We start from the raw sequence: 24,136 nt of genomic DNA on the forward strand, positions 1-24,136 counted from the left end.
CCACCAGTTCACACAGATCACACAATTAGCATGCTCAGCAGGACTGACATCACTCCCCTTCACTGGCAGGCAGGCAGGCAACGAAGCAGAAAGTTAAGGGGGGGAGGGGCGAGGGAAATGCAGCGGCGCTAGGTAAACAAATTGACATACACACACAAGTGGACTACTTCCTCCACAATACAAACGGACTTCCACAGCCTTAATCACCGCTGCTGAGGAGCGCCAGGGCGACAGCAGCGTTACTACAAAATTAAACAAAGACACACACACAAGTGGACTCCTTCCTCCACCACTTCAGAGACAACAGACGATTAGCAAAAAACATAAACTCACACAGCTGGACTCCTTACTCCACCAGTTCACGATTAGCATGCTAAGCAGGAGTGACATCCCTCCCCTTCACTGGCAGGCAGGCAAGGAAGCAGGGAGGTAAGGGGGGGAGGGGCGACCCCCTTCCACACACTCTCATTCACACACACGCACTCACTCTCTGTCTCACAAACACACTCGCCCACAATCACTCTCTCTCACTCACAAACACACACTTCCATTTGCCAGGAAGAGAGGGAAGGAAGGGGGCCTCCCTGGGGGAGGGGGGCCACCCTGGCACACACTCTCATTCCCACACACACACACACACTGTCTCTCTGTCACAAACACACACTTCCACCTGGGAGGGAGGGGGGCCACCCTGGCGTAAAATCCCCTTCAAGACATTCATTGCACAAAACAAATACCTTGCTAGCGCCCGTTTCATTGCTCTCAGAAACGGGCCTTTTTTACTAGTTTATCCTAATATTGAGTTTTCTAATAGTCTTGCCTGCATAGAGTCTATGGCAAGGGCATTGTAAAATATAGATGACACAGGTCGATTTACAGCCCATTCGTTTAGTGGAATGATTTCTATTGTCAACAGGAATTGTGAAAATGGCACTCTCTATGGTAATTGAACAGGCTTTGCAGTGCCCACACTTAAAATGGCCAATGGAGGGCTGGAAGGCTAAAACTTGGCTGGAGTGAGACAACATTGCTGGGCTGAGGCAACATTCTTGCCACTAGAAAAAGTGATCATCAATTGTTGGTCAGCAAATAATGCATGGGTTCTCATAATGTGTCAATGCTTACTGTATGTATAACATTCACCACCACATTCCCACCCTTCGGATATTTCATCACACAAACCATTTTGGATTCCTCAGAATCTGAGTTCTTAGACATGAGTAATAAATCACGATTGTTATACCGAGCCTAGATTTCAAAGTCTTTAATGGATAAGCCCTCTTCAACAAATCCTGAAAAAGTATCTTAGCATAATGTTTAAGATCTTCAACGTTGGTGCATATCCTCCAATAATGCAAAAATTGTGAAAAGGGTAAACTGTTGCGTAACAACATGGGATGGCAATTTTTGTAATCCAACCGTATGTTATGGTCAGTGGACTTCTTATAAACCCTGGTGACAAAAGTATGATCATGTTGATGGATATGAACATCTAAAAAATGTATATCCTCAAAAGAACAAAACATGGTAAACTGTATGGCTGGGTTACAAGAATTTAGTCACTCAACAAACTTGAGTAGGTCTTCCCTGGATCCACTCCATAATAAAACGATGTCATCAATGTAATGTCACCATAAACAAACTGATTGAATATAGGGAGAGGAATTTAACCATTGCTGTTCAAAGTCACCCATAAACAAATTAGCCACTGAATGCACAAAAGTGGCACCCATTGTGATGCCAGATGTTTGTAAAAAAAAAAAAAAAAATCGAATCACAGAAAAGGAAAAAAAAATTCTTTAAGGGCCATCCATGCAAGTTGTAACAGAAAATCAGTAGGAACTTCATTAGGCTTTGAATGAGACTCCAAAGCTTTCTCAATGACTGCTAATGCTTGATCTTGAGAGATCAAGGTATAAAGTGATTTAATGTCTAAAGTTACCATCAAAATGGTCTCATGATGTTGATTCACAAATTCAAGTAAAAGATTTAAAAAATCAGTGTCTGCACAACAATTTGAAAGCTTTACCGAGTGAAATTTATACCATATCATTTCCCCCACTCATTGCTCAACGAGAAAACTACAATCAGATGTTTAAATTAAATGTGTAGTGCTCTGAGTCCCGTGAATTCTACATGATTTTCACTATTCCACACAGTCCAGATGATGTAAACAAATATTCCTCTTCATTTAATGTACTCCATAATAGTTCTGTGTGATTCTTGGCTTGAATTAAAATCAATGCAGTCACAGGCAAAAATTTATCTCCACTGTTAGTGACACTATTGATTGTTGATTCATCTTCTGAGAAAACAGGAGAGGTCCAAACTGTTTTCCAATATCTCTTTTCTGGATATGCTGCCCTTATACCTTAGAATTGTATACTACTGAAGGTCCGACATGGTCCCTTGTTTCCCTTAAGCTCGTGTTATCAGGGACCAACTTAAAAACAATCTTCAATTCCTGATACAGATGGCAACCAAGGAAGGTCTCATCAACAGAACCGCTGCTCCAAAATGGCACCAGATCAGAAAAGTTTTTAAATTGTTGTCAGGACACTGATGTTACAGTGCAAAGTATGTTTTGGTATACTATTTTATGTTGATTTAATAAAGATTCATATTATATGATTATAGTACTATAGTGACTTAGAGGATATAATAATATTCATAGTGACTACATTGAAATAATATTTTACCCAGTGCTCAGGCCCTGTTTACTAAGGTGCACCAGCATTTTTAGTGTATGCTAAACTTATCACATGCTAAATGCTAGAGTCGCCCTTATGTTTCTATGGGCGGCTTTAGCATTTAGTGTATGCTAATAATTAGCACATGCTAAAAATGCTATCACACCCTTAGCGCTGCTTAGTAAACAGGGCCCTTAGTGACATAGAGGGGAATAATCGAACGGGGCGCCCATCTCTAAGGGTGCCCATCTCTAAGGACGGCCCCATAAAGGAGCGGGGCAACCTGTACTATCGAAACAAGATGGACGTCTATCTTTCGCTTCGATAATACAGTCGTGGACGCCAAAATCATGAAATTTAGGTCAACCTTAGAGATGGTCGTCCCCAGTTTTCGGCGATAATGGAAAGTGAAGATGCCCATCTCAGAAATGACCAAATCCAAACCATTTGGTTGTGGGAGGAGCCAGCATTCGTAGTGCACTGGTCCCACTAACTGAATGGAAAAAGCCCTTCCCTTACCAATCCGGAAGGGAACAGGCATGCATGAAGGAAATTGCATGCAAATGAGCTGCTCGCTGTTAGCTCATTTGGACACGATTTCCTTCCTAAGGAGGGGAAGCGACTGCTGTTGAGGACAAAAATGTGGATGTTTCTGTGAGAAAGATGTCCATGCCTTTGCTATGCCTCCAACACCCTCTTTATTTATTTATATTTTGGATCACAAGTAGCAGCAGTGGGATTTGAACTTGCCATATCTAGATTACAAGACCAGTGTTCTCACCACTAGGCCACTCCTCCACTCTACTCTACTCCCTTGAAATTTGGCCATCCCTGTGGGGGGGCAGTTGAGGACGTCCAAATTGTTTAAAAGAAGGACGTCCACGCCTTTGTTATGCCTCCACTGACACACACATACCTCCCCTCCTCAGGGACCTGCATACTGCTGCCCCCCCCCCCCCCCCCCCACAGGGATGGCCAAATTTCAAGGGACTGAAGCAGACTGGAGGAGAGGCCTAGTGGTTAGAGCAGTGGTCTTGCAATCCAGAGATGGCCAGTTTAAATCCCACTATTACTACTTGTGATCCAAAATCCAAATAAATAAAGAGAGTGTTAGAGGCATAGCAAAGGCATGGATGTCCTTCTCACAGAAACATCCAGGACATCCTCAACTGGAGGCATAGCAAAGGGCATACTCTAAAAAAAGACAAAAGTTTTTGAAGTTGTTTTTTTCAGGGTGGGAGGTGGTTAGTGACCCCTGGGGAAGTCAGGGGAGGTCATCCCCGATTCCCTCCAGTGGTCATCTGGTCAGTTCAGGCACCTTTTTGATGCTTGGTCGTGAAAAAAAAATGGACCAAGTAAAGTCGTCCAAATGCTCGTGAGGGACGCCCTTCTTTTTTCCATTATTGACCGAGGATGCCCATCTGTTAACCACGCACCCATTCCACCTTGGGTACACTGCCGACACGCCCCCTTGAAATTTGGTCATCCCCGCAACGGAAAGCAGTTGAGGATGCCCAAAATCGACTTTCAAGTATACCGATTTGGGCGACCTTAGGAGAAGGACGCCCATCTCCCGATTTGTGTCAGAAGATGGGTGCCCTTCGCCTTCAAAAATAAGCAGGATAGTAACATAGTAGATGACAGCAGAGAAAGACCTGTACAGTCCATCCAGTCTGCCCAACAAGATAAACTCATATGTGCTGAGAATCCGTAGTATCTCTGGAGCCTACAAGGACAGAGAAAGAGCTTCAAAAGGCTCCTAAACATTTGCAGACTATGGAAACCAGAGATAGAGACTTTTCATACAAGAGCTCCAGACAAGTGTCCCTAGTCTTGCAGAGAGAAGGTTTCCTGAAGAAGGCAGGACAGCAGAAGGTAAAAAGGACAGTTTTACACCAGTTGAAGGTGCATTCGTGGAAGAAATGTTATCAGAAGTGCTCTGCTTGCACACACAGGTGCACTCTGCAGGCTCCCTGAGTACAGGAACTGTTGCTAAGTTACAAGGAGTAGTTGCAGCTGGGCAAGCAGGCTCTGGGGAATCCCGCCTTTGAGAGCTGTAAAGACAGGAGGTTTCTACCAATCAGGAGGAAGCAAGGGGAAGTTTCTCTCTTAACACAGTGACTGGTCTCGCGGGGCCCTCCTGAGTAGGATGTAACAGAAAGCCAGCTGGGAGCAGAGGAGCAGTGTTGCCAGGTGGGCGGTTTTACCGCCCAATTGGGCGGTTTTCCGCGACCCGCCGCGGGAAATTTTTGCCCGCGGCGGGTTGCGGTTTTTTGGGCTGGTTTTTGTGCTTCGGGCGGTTTTTTCTGCCGCGGGGGGGCGGGGTTAGTGACGTTTTTGGGTGGGGTTAATGACGTTTTGGGCGGGGTTAGTGACGTGGGAGGCGGGGCCGATGACGTGGGAGGCGGGGCCGATGACGGGGAGGCGGGGGCCGATGACGTGAGAGGCGGGGGCCGATGACGGGGAGGCGGGGCCGGTGACGTGGGAGGCGGGGCCGGTGACGGCGGGGGCGGGGTTGATGACGCGGGGGTGGGGGTGTCAGGGGCGGGGTTTGTGTTTGGGCGGTTTTTGGGCTGTTTTTTGGGCTCCAGTGGGCTGGAAAAAAATTTTCCACCTGGCAACCCTGCAGAGGAGTCTGAGCAGCAGGATATTCAGAGGGAGCAGCAGTGCAAGGTTTCTAATGAACAGATAAGCGGGGATCTCCCCTGTGGACAAAATCTGGAGAACAGTGACAGTCTAGTAAATGGTTTCAGTTTGGACTTGGGGGGGAAGGCTGCTTTGGATGGGGTGGATGGGCAGGGTGGGGGATTGGTAAGAGAAGAGGGACAGAATGGGTGTACTTTTGAAGCTGTGGAGGTGGCGGTCTGTGATCAGAGGAGGGGGAGGAAGGAAGAGGGTGGTGCCAGGGCAGGCTGCGGAAGGTAGGGGGTGGGGGTGGGGACAGCTCAGAAGGGGCAGTTGGAGAAGAGGATGGGTTTGGATGGTCACGACGGTTCCAGGTCAGGGAAGAGTGGGGGTGGGGAGGGGAAGAGGTCGGTATCTTTTGCGGCTGTAGTGAGGGGGGAAGGAGAGCAGGGGACGGGGAGGTTAGTTTTTGTAGGTAGGGTGGGAGACGGTTTGGGGGAGGAGGGAGGGGGCAGGGGCAGATCCCCAAATGCCGGAATGTCGTTCAGCTCAAATGGGTGGGGGAGGGGGTATGCCATCCCGGGATAAAATTTTGCAGTTGGTACTAGGGCTAGGGTTTATTCCAGAAGATTTGTATGCTTGTATCCACCCGGCTAACATCCCGGGATATGATGTCAGTTTTTTGAAAGGGGGATGGAGGTGTTTTGGAAAAAGTACGAAGAAGTTCGAGGGAGGGGGGAATGGAGAAATTATAGGGTGATTCCGATAAGCAGACCCGATCTTGTGCAGGTGACCCTTTTAGTCCGGAATGAATCCATCTCAGGGGCGGACCTGGCCTTCTGTGTTCAGCGGTATGCTGAGTTGAGAACTCCACTAACCAAGCTCCCGGATCCAAGTAGAGTATGGGCAGGGGGGTGGGGGGCTTTAGTTAGGCTTAAACAGGTGGGTCAGGTGGTCCAGCATATTCCCTCGGCAGCTTTTATCGGGAGAGATAGGATCCTGTGTTTCTATAAAGGACAGCCAAGACATTGTTTTAGGTGTGGGTCTTTCCGCCACTTTAGCATGTCCTGCCCGGTACAGCAGTGTGCAAAGTGTGGGTCTAAGGATCATCTTTCGGTAGAATGTTCCACTATCCGGTGCAATCTTTGTGGGGATCTGGGGCATGCCTTTTGGGATTGCCCGAGGGCTTTTCATAATGAGGGGGAAGAGGGTGGGGGACGGGGGAGTTTGGTTCAGGGTGGGGTGGGGGGGGGGGCGGCTTCAGGATCAGGGCCCAGAGGTACAGGGAGTAGGGAAGATGCAGAAGGGGAGGAGGGAGGAAGATGTTTCAGGGGTAAGGGGGGAGGAACAGGTGAGGGAATGGGGGAGGGAGAAGGGGGTTGGGTTCAAGTTCGTAAGAAACAAAGGGGGGGCTGAGGGGAAGGGTAGGGAGGAGCTGGGTGGCTCGGGATTTGGATCACAGGGGTGTAGGGTGGAGAATCGTTTTCAGATTCTGGAAGAGGAAGGTAGGGAGGAGGAGATTGAGGAAGGTGGGGGAGGGGAGGGTGGGGGAGTCCTGGGGGGGGGGTGGGATGAAGGGAAGAGGAACTTAGAGGTAGAACAGGGGGAGGGTGTTAGGTGTAAGAAGAAGGGGGGGAAGGTCCGGTTGGGAACGAAGGAGGAGGGAGGGTTGGAAGTAGAGGGAGTGGAGAAGAGGGGGCAGGAGAGGGAGAAGGGATTAAGAGGCGGTCTGATAGGATCAGATCTAAACAGGAACAGGGTAAAAGGGGTGATGGGAATGAGGTAAGGGGGTGGGGGGGCAGGGGAGCAGCTCAGAGATAGGGAGCAAGTAGGGGAGGGGTGGGGGCCTTCTTTTGTGAGAGGGGAGATGGTGGTCTGGATGACTCTAAGAAGAAGAAGGGGAGGAAGAAAGGAGGGGGGAGGGGGAAGGGAAGGATAAGGGTTTTAAACTTGGTGTTCGGGATTGGGCGGAGGAAGGAAGGGATTCTGCAGAAGGGGTTCAGGGTGTTGGTAGTGGGTTGCTGCAGAGGGCAGATACCTTCTACTCAATGATGGTAATGGCAGGAATTGTTTTTTTGTTTGCCACGTTGAATGTGGCAAGTGTAGCTTCCCAGAGGGCGCAATGTTTGGCCTCTCTAAGATACAGGCAGACTGTATTCTGCTTCAGGAAACACGGCTACAAACGCTAGAAGCGATTAGGCGGGCACAACGGGCCTGGAGATGGGGACCTTCGGTTTGGGGTTTGGCAGGAGAAAGGTATGGGGGGTTAGGGATCTTATTTAAAACACATAATGTAGATATTCAAAAAGTGATAGAGTTAGGTATAGGGAGGTGTTTGGTGGTAGATGTGTTGTGGCACGGGGTGGCATTGCGGATTATTAATATCTACGGGCCTCAAAGTAAGAAGGAACGTTCTTCGTTGTTTGGGAAAGTTAAAGCTTATCTCTATACAGCACGTCAGGTGGTTTGGGGGGGAGGGGGTTTAATACTATTTTAAGGAGGCAGGATAGTGGGGGGGAGGACAGCGCAGGTGAGGTATGATGGGGTACGTTTGGCCGGGATAATGAAAGGGGCAGGGCTGGTTGATGTACACATAGAACATTCCCCTGAGATAGAGGGTTTCACTTTTTCACGGGGTCAGTGTAAGAGTAGGATAGATAGATTTTTGGTTCGGGAAGGGGCATGCGGGCGGGGCCCCAGATTAGTGGATGTAGACTTCTCGGACCATAAGCTGGTGTTAATTGAGGTAGGGGTTGGGCGGGGCATAGGCCGGGAAGGGGTTTATGGCAGCTCAACCTTAAATGGGTAACAGATATGAGAATGCAGGAGGAATATTGGGCCTTCTTGGAGGATCAGCTCTCCATCCAGGGTATTTTTCCCTCTATTGGAGAATGGTGGGAGGTAGTCAAAAAGCGCACGAGGATGTTTTTTACCCAACAGGCAAGAAGGGAAGGACGGGAAAGGACGAGGTTAGGAATGGCACTTAAGAAACGCAGGGATTATTTACTCTCCACAGGGGGTAGGCGGGAGGATATCCTGGAATTGCAAGCGCAGTTAGAGAAGGTCCAATACGATAGATATGCCTCCTTGCTTTATGAACATGATTTCGGGAAATAGATTAGTCCTGATCCGTTTGTCTGCTGTAAAGAGCGGAGGGAGCTTAGGGTAGTGGGAGGGTTAAGGGACGCAAGGGGGGTAGTGCAGGTTTCGAAGGAGGGGATTTTGAAGGTAGTAGGAGAACATTTTGCACGTTTTTTTTCGGGAGGACACTTGGATAAGGAGGAGATGGGACACTATATCGACGGGACACTAGGAGTGGGAAAGGGAGGGCCCCATCTCCAGGCCCTGTCGCGTCCCTGGACACTGGGGGAAGTGGAGGAGGCCATTGGGGCCTTACGGAAAAGAACGGCTCCAGAGCCGGATGGCCTCACGGCAAAATATTACCAAACTTTTAAGGTCCATCTGGCTCCGATTCTGTTGCAGGTCTGGGAAGCTGCGTGACAGCAGGGGATTCTGCCCCAATCTCTGACAGAGGCAGCATTCGTTTTGCTTAGTAAAGGGAAAGATCCTGGGTCCCTGTTAAACTGGCGTCCTATCGCCTTGTTGAATGGGGACAGGAAAAGTTTTGTACACATGCTCTTAAAAAGGATGAAGTCAGTGGTACAGGAAGTGGTGGCAGTTTCATAGCAGTGTGGGGTTAAGGGGAGGGGTTTTTTGGAGGCGGCTGCATGGGTTAAGGAGGGTCTAGAGCACAGCCGGGGAGAGGGGAATGGGAGGTTGGTGGTAGCTTTAAACCAAGATAAAGCTTTTGATAGGGTACAGTGTTTTTTCTTTGGAGGTTGTTAGAGCATTATGGATTTCCAAGGGATTGGGTGGCACAGTTACGGTTACTTTACACCGGGGCCAGTTGTTTTCCTCTGGTAAATGGTTGGAAAGGGAAGAGTTTTGCGGTCACAGCAGGGGTTCGGCAAGGGTATCCCCTAAGTCCTCTGTTATACACCTTCACAATAGATCCCTTTGTTAGGCGTTTAGAGCAGGGAGGGAGGGAGGGATTTCGGGGGGTGGAGGTGAGTACAGGGTGTCATTTGAGGGTGGTAGCCTACGCAGATGACATCACAGTGTGGGTGGCGGATCCAAGGGAGGGGGAGAAGTTGCAGGAGTTGATTTCCAGTTACTCACAGGCCTCGGGGTCACTGATTAATTTCCAGAAAAGTCAGAGTTTATGGGTGGGTCCACCAGGGCTGGCATTTGCTTTGGGAGGGGGGTTTCTGGCCGCAATTGTCAGAATGAGAGTGTTAGGGGTTTATTTTGATCAAGGAGATTATGCATCTTTTAACTGGCATCGGTGCATCCAGGCAGCTAAAGTCAAGGTGGACAGATGGAAAGGCTGGAGGATGACGATCGCTGACCGGGTTCAGCTGATTAAGAGACACCTGGTGCCCATGTTCCTGTTTCTAAGTTATATTTGTTTGGTGCCAGCACACTGTTATACTACCCTGTATAGTGTGTTTTTCCAACTACTGTGGGGGAATCGGCTGAACCCGGTTAAACGGAACATTACATACTTACCCCGGAAGGATGGCGGGGTGGGAATGGTGAACCCAGTGTTATTTTTCAGTTCCCTGTTCCTCCAGTTTAATTTGGGACGGGCGGTGGGTAGGGACCCGCCAGGGGGGGGCACAAAGTGCTTGGTTATGGTGGAGAGATTTGGATTCCATGGCGGATGGGGGAAGGGTGGCAGCTTTAAAGAGGGGGCACCCATGCAGGTAGGGTACTTATTGGATGTTGGTTCAGTTGGTAAGAGTCTGGGGGATCACGGTGGAGGAAATTAAGGCAGGGAGCAGGGAGGTATGGGTGGAAAGGGTGCGGGCCCAGGCCTTTTCAGCACCCCTGACACTCCGAGATGCACCTGGGTCGGTGCTGCGGTAGGGCTTGCTATTGGTTACATCGAGGCGGATTCCGCCTAAGTACAGGGACATTGCTTGGCTGTCCTTTCATGGGAAATTGTATGTGAGAGGAAATCTCAACTACAGGACTATGCAGGATCGGGATTGTTCAAGGGGGGAATGTGTGGGTAAGGAAGAAACAATGGACCATTTTTTGCGGGATTGCCCCTTTTCAAGGACTGTGGGGGATAGAGTGGCATCGGCTCTTGCACATTTCTAGCTTCCGGTCATACTCATATGCTGATTGGGTCTATGGGTGGCAGCAGCGAAGTGGGGGTTTGGATCCGGTGACAGAGTTTATCATTTCGGTAATACTCAGGTTTTACCTTTGGATGGCTCGGTGTGGGGTGTCCCCGCACCAGGACTACAGGTCGGCTGAACAGGTTAGTTGGGACATAATTAGGGGAGTTCAGGAGGTGGCTAAATGGGAACGGGTGACGGAAGGGTTACAGAAGGTAAATGTGTGGTGGAAACATGTTCGTTTGAAACCTCCGTAGGGGAGGTTTGGTATAGGGTGGGGTTTTTTAAGGGGTGGGGGTTAGTTGGCTTTGTGTAGGTGTATATGTAGTTTCTTTATTGCTTGTACATACTTATGTTGAAGTATTGTTTTGCGTTTCTTTTAATAAAAGAGTTCTCCAAGTATCCACTACTCTCTCTGTGAAAAAATACTTCCTGATATTTTTCTTGAGTCTGCCCCCCTTCAATCTCATTTCAAGTCCTCTAGTTCTACCGCCTTCCCATCTACGGAAAAGGTTCGTTTGCAGATTAATACCTTTTAACGTCTGTATAATATCACCCCTGTTTCTCCTTTCCTCCAGGATATACATGTTGAGGTCATCAAGTCTCTCCTCATACGTCTCTTAACACAAATCCCATACCATTTTTGTAACTTTTATTTGCACCGCTTCAATTCTTTTTACATCCTTAGCAAGATACAGCCTCCAAAACTGAACACTGTACTCCAGATGGGGCCTCACCAACGACTTGTACAGGGGCATCAACACCTCTTTCTTCTGCTGGTCACACCTCTCTCTATACAGCCTAGCAGCCTTCTGGCTACGGCCACCGCCTTGTCACACTGTTTCGTCGCCTTCAGATCCTCAGATATTATCACCCCAAGATCCCTCTCCCCGTCTGTACATATCAGACACTCACCGCCTAACACATACATCTCCCGTGGATTTCTACTCCCTAAGTGCATCACACTGCATTGAATTTTAATTGCCAAACATTAAACCACTCTTCTAGCTTCTGCAGATCCTTTTTCATGTTTTCCACTCCCTCTGGGGTGTCCACTCTGTTACAAATCTTGGTATCATCTGCAAAAAGGCAAACTTTACCTTCTAACTCTTCGGCAATGTCACTCACAAATATATTGAACAGAATCGGCCCCAGCACAGATTTTTGATGAATATTCATTGGGGATATCCTGAAAACTTGACTGGCTCGGGTGTCTCCAGGACCAGGTTTGGGAACCACTGTATTAGCCAGTTTCTTGATGGCTTTAACTCTTCCCTCATCATCAAGATAAAGGCAGGGATGACTTCTGATGTTGAAAAACCTGATGTTGAGAAATCTGAATACCTTTCAGTCATTAATAGATGCAGTTGATGAATCACTAATGTGTACATTTTAATGAAATTAAACAACATCACAACCATCCTCTAAGGGCTTAGAAAAGAAATTACATTTAGAAAGTCTTATCCTATAAATCTAATATTCCTGCTGTTTGCACTTAGCAGCCTTCAACAAAAACTAATTAATTTTGACCTCCTGCTCATAATAACATCAACTGATGTACTATTAAAGATATTACTTGCAATAAAAATACAGATTAAAAAAATTACAACCCGTATACTGTAAACCTGAAAATATTTTAAGGGAAAAAGAGGAAGAGAAAGAAAATACTCACAAATGGTACAAAAAACAAATCAACTACAAAAACAAATCTTCAAAGAACATCAAAGAAGAAACAAAAAGGAGCTGGAAATAGGATTGGAGCAAAGACATAGCAAAAATATGCTTTCCACATGATCAAGCAGAAAGTTTCAGTTGGGTTCCTCTTGATGAACCACTAAATGTTTAGCAAACAATCTGTTATAACTGTTAGCCCCTTTTTTATATAATACACCTAGGTCTCTGCCTAATTGAATCCTGGGCTGGTGGGAAGAAAGGGTGCACAAATTATTTGTTTGGAACAAGGGCCAGACTTTGATGAAACCAAAAGCAATAGTAATATTTAATATATAAGTGGCCAACTTATTTTTATCAGTCTCTCCTTCCCTCCAGTATATAAGCACATTAGCAATATTACTGTTCCCAAGACAACAGATGAGAAAAGTTCTATGGTCAGTACCTTGAGGGATAAAAGATACAACATTCTTGTTGACACTTCCCTTCAGTCAGGTTTTAAGGCTTTACAACCTGCCAGGATCTGTTGTTGAATGTTTTACTGACATCTCCTTCTACCCAAATAGATGGTACATGGGTGCCTGGATGGTTATAGCATGGTTCCAAAATATCTTCCTGTTCTTCACCAGATTTTTTATACTGGGATGCAGTGGTTCCCCATAATACCACCCACAAAGCCAGGCATCTGGTCCCAGAAATCCTAAATCCTTGTCCAAAACGAGTGCCTGTGATGCCTTCCCATGGGAGTATATGCAGACTGATTCCTTTCAGTTCTGAATACCGTTTCAGGCATGACAGGAAAATAGGGGCTCTGTCTCTCACGAGATGAATGGCCAAAGGTGGGAGATGACCAAAGATAAAATTGATGGGCAAAACCAGGAGCTTAAATGACTTTGGGGGCAGGTTACTGCTACCACCATGAACATCCCTCAAAAATCAAACCCCTTCTTCACTTCCACCCCCTTCTAGAGACTAGAAGGTTCTGGTGCCAGAAGGTCTGAATTCCTGAGCAGGTACAGGAAATAAGAGTTCAGCAAAAGGGCAGCCTAGGATTTCTAGGGCTGCTAACACTGGAATAAAATGCTGCAGAAATTTGCAGGCAGCCTGCTCTCATTGGCCGGAACTCAAAAACAGAAAAGACTGTATAGGCATAAGCACAAAGGCACAAAACTAATATGGGGACAGCAGGGATTAATTCATACTGCTAATCTGTTGAATTTCTCCCCATGTTACATAACTTTAAGAGGCTATTTTATAGCCTGCTAATTAAAGATAAGCTTCTAACTATAGCTAGCTAGATTAAGGGCATTTTCTGACACTAGCTCCCTAGTTTTGTATGAACATTTAATAGCCGTTATGTATTTACTGAAAATCTACCCATTGTTTAGAACTTGGGATTAGTAAGAGCAAGGTATATGTCCATAATCAGATAATTAGGTTCTTGCCACATTTTTGCATGTTGAGGGCAACTCTAAAAAGGGGTACATACATTTAGGTGCCTAGAGGGAGTCTAATTGGAGCCTATTTTACAAAGGAAAGTAGGTACCTGGGGATGACTTGAGAGAAGAGAACTGATTTGGGGAGCAGAGTTTAATGCTGGGGCTATTAGAAAGAAGGCTGGCACATGGATGATAGATGGGAGAAGGAGGCTGAAGTTAACAGATATTGGGGGTAGCAGCAGGAGAAGGGAGCTGATGCTAGGTAAGAACAAAGAGGAGAATAGACATTTTTGGAGCAGAGAACCAAGGGTATATGCAGGAAGAGATGGAGATAGAGGGACAGAGGGATGGATGCTGGGTTAAAGAGATCTACGGGACAGTGCAAAAGGTAAGATAATGTAGAGATGAGGAAGTAGAAGGGAGACTAGGAGCATGGTAAGGGGGAAGAAGAGGACTGGAAACAGAGAGAGAATGAGTGACAGGGAAGGACCTGGGGCTGATAGGGCATGAAAGGTTAAGGTAGATCTCTGGGGAAAGAATGAGAACAAAAAGTAAAAATGGCATACTGACAGGTGAAAGGGGAACAAAAGGCTGGTGAAAGAATAACAGACACGGGTGGACATGGGGAAACGTGAGGGCTGAAGTGGAGAGAGACTGAAGACTGAGGGAAGAGGGTGAAGCAATTATAAAATCTAGTTATAGACAAATAGAGAAATGGTGAGAAAAAAGTGAAACAGAAGAATCAATGTCAAAGACTTATATGGGAGGCAGGGAAGAAGACAGGGAGAAATACAACAGAAATCAGATCCTAGGAAAAGGTTTAGAAGAAAACAAGAGGAGGCGGTAAGAGACCAGGACTAACTCAACTGTTAAAAATAAAATGAGCAGAGGTACAAACATTTATTTTCAATCTTTGGAGAATAACATATGTCAGTTTTCACAATATGCATTTCTTGCATTTTGTCCCACTATCCACAGAGTCTAGTTTTTTAGGTTTTCCATTTCATTTGTGTCTGTATATTCATTTATAAATTGGCATTTCTTATTCTTTACTAGGTGATGGTCTGTGTTTTCTCAGTGTAACAAGATGAGGGATTCTATTAATATGTGGTTAAGTGCAGGAATCTGCAGCATTCCATCTCCCTTGTGGAAGTGTTCTAAGATATTTGTAGTGCTGATTATCATATGTAGAGTTGGTGCAATTTGAATTCCTGGACTTGACTGTTGCGTGGTATGGCAGGCTTCTGAGAGGTCATTTGCTGGGTTTTGCATTAGTCTACACTGTTTCTGATAGTGGAAAGAGAGAGTACTAGGAAGGGGGAAGGTGAGAGGGAAAAGAAGGATGAAAGAGAGAGATAAGAGGGGATAGTATGAGTGGGTCTCCTTGTCTCCAATAGTCCAGTAACATGAGATGTAGACAAACCATTAAAGTGGCAAACATAATTATCACAAAGGTCTGATCTTAAATGAAATAGTAATAATTCAAGCCTTTTGCATTAAAATTGGAGGAAAAAGACCTCAGAACTTCAAAACAGACCTCACTTTAATCTGATTATTTTGAGTTCCACTTCTCTTTCATCGGTCAAAACCCTCCCACATATTTCAGTTTGCTAGTGCTTTTAAATGTCCATAATGTGCATTCAAAGTGCAAACGGCACATTTTCAACCCCCCAAAAAGACAAGGGCTTAACTTTATATTCAAAATATTTCAATAAGCACTTACTGCACACCATGGGGCTGTAGTGGCAGAATATATTCTTATGCGTAATTGAATATTGCAGATGTCATTGGGCTAAAAGAATATGCATGCACCTAGGGAAACCCATGAGAAAGCCTGTTGAAGTGGTGAACCAGGCCCTGTTGGGTTGTATAAGATACATGCTTGCTGTAATATTTAGGAATTATAGTTGATTCTCAATTAACATTTAATGAATATATCTCTGAAGTTAATAAGAAAGGTTTTTGCACTTTGAGATTGCTGCGATTGGTGAAACATTACTTTGATGAAAAACTTTACATATATTGCTCTATATATTATTTATTTCCTGAATAGATTATTGTAATATAGCTTATGCTGGAATTTCACATTCAAATCTTCAATTTGGCAATTAGACTGTTAGGTAACTGTAGAAAATATCACCACATCACTCCACTTTACTTAAAATATCATTGGTTGCCCGTATCTAATAGAGTACATTTAAGCTGTTAACTCTGACACATAAGTAGCCAACAACTAAGTTATTTGCATTCACTAACCATAAATTCAAATAAGCTGCAGAGCAAAAATATGTACTGAAACTAATCAAAAATGTATTTTGCTCTAAACTTGGCTCTAACTTAGGGGTAGGCAACTCCGGTCCTCGAGAGCCGCAGGCAGGTCAGGTTTTCAGGATATCCACAATGAATATGCAGGAGATAGATTTACAAGCACTGCCTCCATGGTATGCAAATCTATCTCCTGCATATTCATTGTGGATATCCTGAAAACCTGACCTGCCTGCGGCTCTCGAGGACCGGAGTTGCCTACCCCTGCTATTATATAGACAATGATTCACAATAACTATCAAAAGGAACTTCTACTGCTCTGGGGTGCCTACAGAAATGGACTACCCCTACTACAGTGGCTACTATCACATGGTTCCAATACAACCTCTGAAAACAAGAAAAACAACTCCCTAATGGAAAAAAAACAGGGGAGAATGTAAAAAATCCAATTGTACTAATATAGGGCATCTTTTACTAAGGCGCGCTCATGTTTTTAGCATGTGCTAAAATTGTGGGTGCGATAAACATTACAGATGTCCAAAGGAATGCATTGGGGTCTCTAACGTTTAGCACGCCTACAATTTTAGCGCACACCAAAAATGTGAGCGCGCCTTAGTGAAAGACCCTCATAATGAGATAGAATCAATAATATGTTCCTGACTTAAATATAAAGTGCACATAGGGAAACCCTTTCACTTAGCTTAACCACCCGGGTGGTGACCGTTGACTTTGAAGCTTCAAAAATAGTATCCAATTCATCCAAATCCCACCGGGAGTCGCTTGAGGTATTCCAACTGTAGCACTATATAATATCCCTGAGATGAAGGCCTCCTGTTTTGCTTCTGCCTCAGGAGGACAGCATCACGGCAAACACAGCAGGAATCTTTTAAAATTGTGAAGGCAACAAACCCGCCTAACTGATGACGTCATCCTGTCAGCTAATTACTCTCAAACCAGAACCAGGTGTAGAGGTAACTTTTATTAACAGAACGCTTCCCATTCCAATGGGCCATTGAGACCTTCAGAGTATGTAGTGATATAAATAGAAAATCCAACTTTGCTGTTTTTGACGTAAACAACGGGAAATATCACCTCTACGCCCATTATCTTGTATTTGTTCAATAACCATACATCGCAATTGTTCAAAAGAATGCTTCTTTAGCAAACAATGTTTCACTAAAGACCTATGTATTTAATGCAGTGTTTATTCTCAATAAGTCTGTTTTTAATTGTCGTTTAGTCTGACATATACTTCAGACCACAAGGGCAACGAATCAGGTAAATAACTGCTTTAGAAGAATAATTATTGGAACCTTTAATATGAATCCATCTGTGATTGTAATCATCCCAAAATTTAGTTGTTTCTGTCATCACTTCACACATAATGCATTTAGTGTGACCCCCGTTCTGAACTTGTCCTTTTGACCACACAGCAGAATGGCATAGTAGGTCTGAAAATTTAACTCATCTTGAATATACAATCCTGCAATCAGATCTATTATGAATCATCAATATCTTCCAATTGTTCCAAATTATCTTAGCTATTTTAGAGGATAAAACAGTGCATTGTAAATACAAGACAGTGGTCATCTCACCATTTTGGGCACCTTTTTGTGACTTAGGCATGAATGAAACAGGTCTAGACCAAAACGTCTAACTTTAGTTGTGGACATTTTTGCAGAAAAATGGACTAGTTTTGGGAACACCCAAATCCAGTCCCCAACATGCCCCCTTGTTATTTAGATGGCTTAAGACAAACTCCGTTGAAAAAATATATTAAAAATGGGTTTTGAAAATAGCAATTTGGACATTTTAAACAAAAAGATAACTATCTGCTGCTTTGTGCTGCATTTTGAATGTTATTTGTGCTTTGAAAATGAGCCTCTTGGGAGGAAGTGATGTCAGCTCCTGAGATAGCTGGCCATGGCTGAAGCTCCGTATGGACTGCATTCAATAAGTGCATTATCTCCTCTCCAAGCATGGGTCTGATCTCTGAAGGTGCCTATACACATAGCTTCATGAAAGAAGGCAGAAAGTGGTAAGCAAGTGCTACCTTACCGAGAAAAAGGGATCAGGAAGTTTCATGCAGGCAATCCCAGTGGGTGCAAGATGGTGCCAGTAGATTTGGAGGGAGAAGGAGACTTGGCCTCAGACTCGGACGATGCCGCAGGCTGTGACACAAAAAAAAGGATGTTAGATCTTAAAGCCAATTTCAAATTGGTGCGACAGGACCTCAAATAAACTCTAGAGGCCATAAAAAAGGAAGCTGGTGCTCTCTCCGCCAAACAGGAGGAGCTGGAGGAGCGCCTCGCTTAGTGCAGAAAATAGATCTCATAGACGTAACCTGAGGTTTAGAGGCATTTTGGAGGAGGCCGTATATATGGATATTGTTGAAGTGCTGTAGGACATTATCCAACATTTACTACAGGGGATGGATCCAGAAGCCTTTGACGAGTCTGTAATAAAATCAATATAGCTCACAGGTTGCTGGGCCCTAAACACCACAATACACCATGACTACTACTTGAACAAACAGATTTTGAAGTCTGCTAGGCTACAGTGGCAAATTCAATGGAAAGCTCTGAAAATAGATGTTTTTCAGAATTTGTTTTCATTACATTTGCACCCTGTGCTTTCCCACTCATGGTGGGCTCAGTGTGGCTTACATATTGTATACAGGTACTTATTTGTACCTGGGGTAATGGAGTGTTAAGTGACTTACCCAGAGTCACAAGGAGCTGCCTGTGCCTGAAGTGGGAACTGAACTCAGTTCCTCAGGGCCAAAGTCCACCACCCTAACCACTAGGCCACTCCTACCACTGCTATAACACTGTGAAGATGGCTGGCATTTGCAGGTGTGACAGCTTTTTTTAATGAGCAGCATCAGATTTAAGTGGGGCTTTCCATTCAGCTTAATATTCACGGTTAATGGAGTCACAAAAAGGTCTCAAACACCTGAGGACACTTGGCAAGCACTCCAGCAATTGAAAGTGGAGAATCTACCGAGCAATTTGATCAACTTACAGCCTTTGCAAAGAGATACTGGTGAAATTTGCATTGACAAGAGTCAGTATGGACAAACAATCTAAACCTGCCTCTAGAACAGCTGCTGATCACAAAGGTATGCTAGGAATACTGGGGCTCTCTCACACATCCTCCAGGGGCAGAGAGAGAGAGAGAGAGAGGACAGCCCCTAACGCAAATAGGGAAAGTTCACAGTGAGTCAACCACATGATACTGCAAACTATAGGGATGGGCATAGCAGCCCTAATTCACTGTGCCATCCATACATAGACAATGCAGTTGAATACAGATAATACTCATGCTAAATATACTTTAAAATGCACCCTGCTACCATGAATATGGGGACAGAACACTCAGGATTAGCCTGAGGGCATCCTTATAATTTAAAAACTGTTATGTGTGCAATACCCCATGGGAATGGGTATTACTAAAGTGATAGATTTTTCCATACATAGCCCTGGAGGGAGGGAGGTCTCTGCTGTGGGTGGGCAGAGGAGTGACCCAGCCTGGGAGCAGGGGATTGGAGCTAGGGAGAGCTCAATCCCAGGACCAGGGTAGATCTAGAGGGGGCGTCAGCACTGGAAGAGGGTCAAATCAGAGGAGGGTCTGAGCCTACAGAGACTGGATATGCGCTGAGAAGAGGAGAAAAGGCCACTGACAACAGCAATACCTTACAGGACAGACATGGACAGGTGAACTGTATATATTTACATATTTGGTACCCACGTGGTATCCCTGCTAATATACCTGAGAGGAGACGTGGTGTAGGTGTTTCCCATGAAGAACACCAGTAGGATTGGATCTAAGTTGAAGTTTATATGCTGTTTGGATTGCTTAATAAAGGTTTTCGGTACTGCATGTAGCAGAGTTGGAAGAAATACATGGTTTGAGTTTGCATGAACTGTGACTACAGTGTTTCTTTGAACATGATGATGCAAGTGCCTCCCAAACCCCCACATCGCTATTCCGGACCATAGACCCACTCCAGGCTCAACTGCAGGCAAACTGGAATGGATGAGTGAAGTGAGAGTGGCCCTGAATGTGAAACTGAACTTATCTGCTTTGAGACCCAGGGCTGCAGGTAGCGCAGGGGTGAGACTTGGGTTGCATGTGTTTCTCAAGTTCCCTTTGTATAAAATTACATTTGGTATAAAGATCAGAAACTATTCAGTGTGACATATAACCATGACAAGGGAAAAAAATCAGGAGGGTGGTGAATACTTTTTCACATCACTGTACCGTTTGTAAATGAAATGACTTTAAAAATTATGCCTATTACGTGCAGAGGAATACATAAACATCCAGACAGAGGACAGGAGATGTAGAATGAGATGTGGTAAGGGTACGTTGTTAAACATTGCACTTAAGCCATTCTTTCAAGTGGGACTTTTGCAATGTTCCCCTGTGCTGCTGTGGACCACGGGAAGATGTTTAACAATTTCGCAGGCTACGTCCATAATGACTGCCTAGTTTCTCCACGGACCTGTATGTACTACGTGCCCTTCCCTCAGCTATTGCACAGTTAAAACAAGCTATCATTCTGAGCTGTAATGTAATACAAATAATTTACAAGCATCTCACATAAAATGCTACTACATTATTATATCTACTAGACCAGACTAGTTAGCACTTGCCAGTTCTTGTTTGCTGATCCACTGAAGATCAGACCGTTACCTTAGCAGCAAGAGATTTAATAGTTGTTGATTGACATGTTTCTAAAAAATTCATAGGACGATATAGCTAAATTTGTAGAGCTAGTAGCAATAAACTATGAAAATGTCTTTAGAATGCCACAGAGGTCTAGTAAATCAGTCCATTTTTGCCTTAGTGCAACATAATTCAATAAGGATTTCCACCATAACAATATTTTTCTCAACACCATTTTTGAAATGGAAAGATAGCTTTCCACTGTATTAAACTGTCTGAAGACATAACTTTCCCCCATAGAATTAAAACTACTGTTGTAAAGCCAGCAAAATAGAAGCTAAATTGCAATATGATATATTGAAAAACTGATACATTTCAGACTATGCCAAAGCATGTGCAATGGATATCAGATTTTAAAATAAATTCTGGCAAAGTAGAATCTAAACGTTTTTTTCTGAAATTAGAAAGGAGTATGATAGTAATTTTTTGCTATAGTTTAGATAACTAGCATAAGATAAGTAAAGAAAAATTTAAGCTGAACTACATTATTTCTCCAACTAGATTATATTTCTGTTTATTCTACCTTCCCTATTACAGTTATAAATGTATATTTGTATCCTCTCCACTGTAACTATTAATCTGAGAATATCTGTCTGTCCTGGAGCACAGCTACCCTCCCCCTGACCTCTCCTCAATTTCTAACCTGTGCTATCCCTGTTTAAATTGTGTTGGAGTTCCTTTCCATTGTCTTCATTTGTAATTTTTGCTCTCTGTGCACCACTCTGATTTACCCTTTGAAGGACGGTATATCAAGTCTAATAAACTAAAGTAAACTAAAGCTGCAGGTATGAAGCTTGAACCCCAAAGAGAGAAACAGCCCTAACATGGAAGGCTGACCCTAATGGTGGTATTACAAAACTACTGCTACACGTCAGCAATGCCATTTTTGACATTGGAACTGGATGAGGTGGAGGGAAGGAGTACTGCTCCCACTCCTTACCATTGGGCCACCAGGGATCACTTCCAGATAGGTCTTGTAATGGGTCTGTTGGGGGTCAGGGAGGAGGGTCCAGGGAATAGGGCTGTAGGGCTAGGGACAAATGGAAAGGGCATGACTTCATGGGAGGGGCATGGTGGGGACTGTGGGGATAATAGGTCTGTGGAAAGTAAGGGGATCAGGAGGCAAGGATCAGAGCAACAGGAGATGATCAGAGCTGGGGAGCGCATGGTCTGGGCCAAGGGGAGGGATCAGAGCAAGAGGGAGTTGGGGGGGATTGAGGGGGATCAGATTAGGGTCTGGGGACTAAGGCGCACTGCTACACATACCTGTTATGTTGACCTCACCCAATGCCACATTACATGCTGGGTTGATAGTGCTAAGGACCCGCACTATCTGCTCAGGCATGTAAAGCAATGCCCAGGTGCTAACCCCTAATTCTATATATGGCGCTGAGATTTTGGCATCAAAATTTGGGTGTGGATCGAAGTTGTGAACACATTTTAATTAGCTAACAAGCCATTAATTAGCAATTGATTGAAGGTAACAATTATTGCATTTAATTGGAAATCATTGGGATTTTTATACACGCATCTGTCTGCGCATTGTAATATGATCATGTGCCTAAATACCCTAGATTGCAACTCAAAAGGGAGTGTGACCAGGGGAGGAGCAGGATTTTTCCAAAAATCTGCACATGGGGTTATAGAATAGCCCAGTGGTTCCCAAACCTGGTCGGCGGTAGTCTCAGAATAGCGAACGGTAAGCTCACATTGGGCTTACCACTGCTTCATAAAAGAGTCCCTTTGGTAATAAGGTCCCTTAATGTTTTATTGTTTTATTTTTGCATAGGGAAGGTTAGAAGACTTGCAGGCTTCTTTTTGAAAGAGAAGGATGCCCATCTTTCGACATAAATCGGAAGATGGGCGTCTTTCTCACAAGGTCGCCCAAATCGGCAAAATCGAAAGCCGATTGTGGGCGTCCCCAACTGCTTTCCATCGCGGGGATGACCAAAGTTCACGGGGGTGTGTAGGAGGCATAGCAAAGGCTGTACTTGGGCATGCCTAACACATGGGCGTCCTCGGCCCATAATGGAAAAAAAAAGGCATCCCTGACAAGCATTTGAACGACTTGACCTGGTCATGTTTTTCTTACAACCAAGGCAAAAAAAGGTGCCCAAACTGACCAGATAACCACTGGAGAGAATTGGGAATCACCTCCCCTTACTCCCCCAGTGGTCACTAACCCCCTTCCACCCTCAAAAACTTTAAAAACATTTTATGCCAGCCTCTATGCCAGCCTCAAATGTCATACTCAGGTCCATCGCAACAGTATGCAGGTCCCTTGAGCAGTTTTAGTGGGTGCAGTGCACTTCAGGCAGGCGGACACAGGCCCATCCCCCCTACCTGTTACACTTGTGGTGGTAAATGTGAGCCCTCCAAAACCCACCAGAAACCCAAAGGGTTATGGTAGTGGTGTACAGTTTTGGGTAGTGGGTTTTGGGGGGCTCAGCACACGCGGTAAGGGAGTTATGTTCCTGGGAGCAATTTATGAAGTCCACTGCAGTGGCCCCTAGGGTGCCCAGTTGGTGTGTTGGCATGTCAGGGGGACCAGTGCACTATGAATGCTGGCTCCTCCCATGACCAAAGGGCTTGCATTTGATCGTTTCTGAGATGGGCGTCCTTAGTTACCATTATCGCCAAAAATCAGAAACGGCCAAGTCTAGGGACGACCATCTCTAGGGATGACCTAAATGTCAAGATTTGGGCACCCCCAACCATATTATCGAAACGAAAGATGGACGGCCATCTTGTTTTGATAATACAGGTTTCCCCGCCCCTTCGCTGGGACGTTTTGCGAGGACGTTCTCAGCAAAACTTGGGCGTCCCTTTTGATTATGCCCCTCTTGGAGTCACTATGGCAAGAATTGGTATAGCAATGCCAGTAGGCGGTATCTAGAAAAATAGGTAAGATTCATTAACAAAATAGCATATTCGCAGAGCCAGGATACAATATAAAAATGATAGATCGATATACAGGGGAATAATATGGCTGAGCTGGGGTTGTGAGGTCATAATGAAGGAGATTCTATATATGGCGCCAAAAAAATTGGCATTGAAATCAGTGCCAACTAAGCATATTCTATAATTAGCGCCTATAGAATAATCTTAGTTGATATATCAACGCCTAAAACTATGCACATCCATTTACAACAATGAAAACATGATATAAATTCTGATACATAGATTGACATGCACTGGGCCATATTCTACAACCACATGTGTAAATTTCAGAATGCCTACAAAATGCTCATTTCCCCGCCTATAACAGTGCCTTTTTTTGCTTGCGCATGTTAGAAGTTTGGTGCGGATCTCTAGGTACACTATATAGAATCTGGGGGAATATGGCAGAAATTCCTTCCATTATCATTATCACAACTGGTTCTATCCCTGGACTAGATTTCTTTTTGTTCAGTTGATTCCTACTTCCTTTTCCCTTGTAACAATTTTTAATGTATTCTTATGAAAGCTTCTGTTCCTGCATCCACTGACATTTCTTTTCTAATTAGGACACACTCACATTCAGAGTACT

This window comes from Microcaecilia unicolor, chromosome 1, assembly GCF_901765095.1.
Source record: "Microcaecilia unicolor chromosome 1, aMicUni1.1, whole genome shotgun sequence".
Lineage (NCBI taxonomy): Eukaryota > Metazoa > Chordata > Amphibia > Gymnophiona > Siphonopidae > Microcaecilia > Microcaecilia unicolor.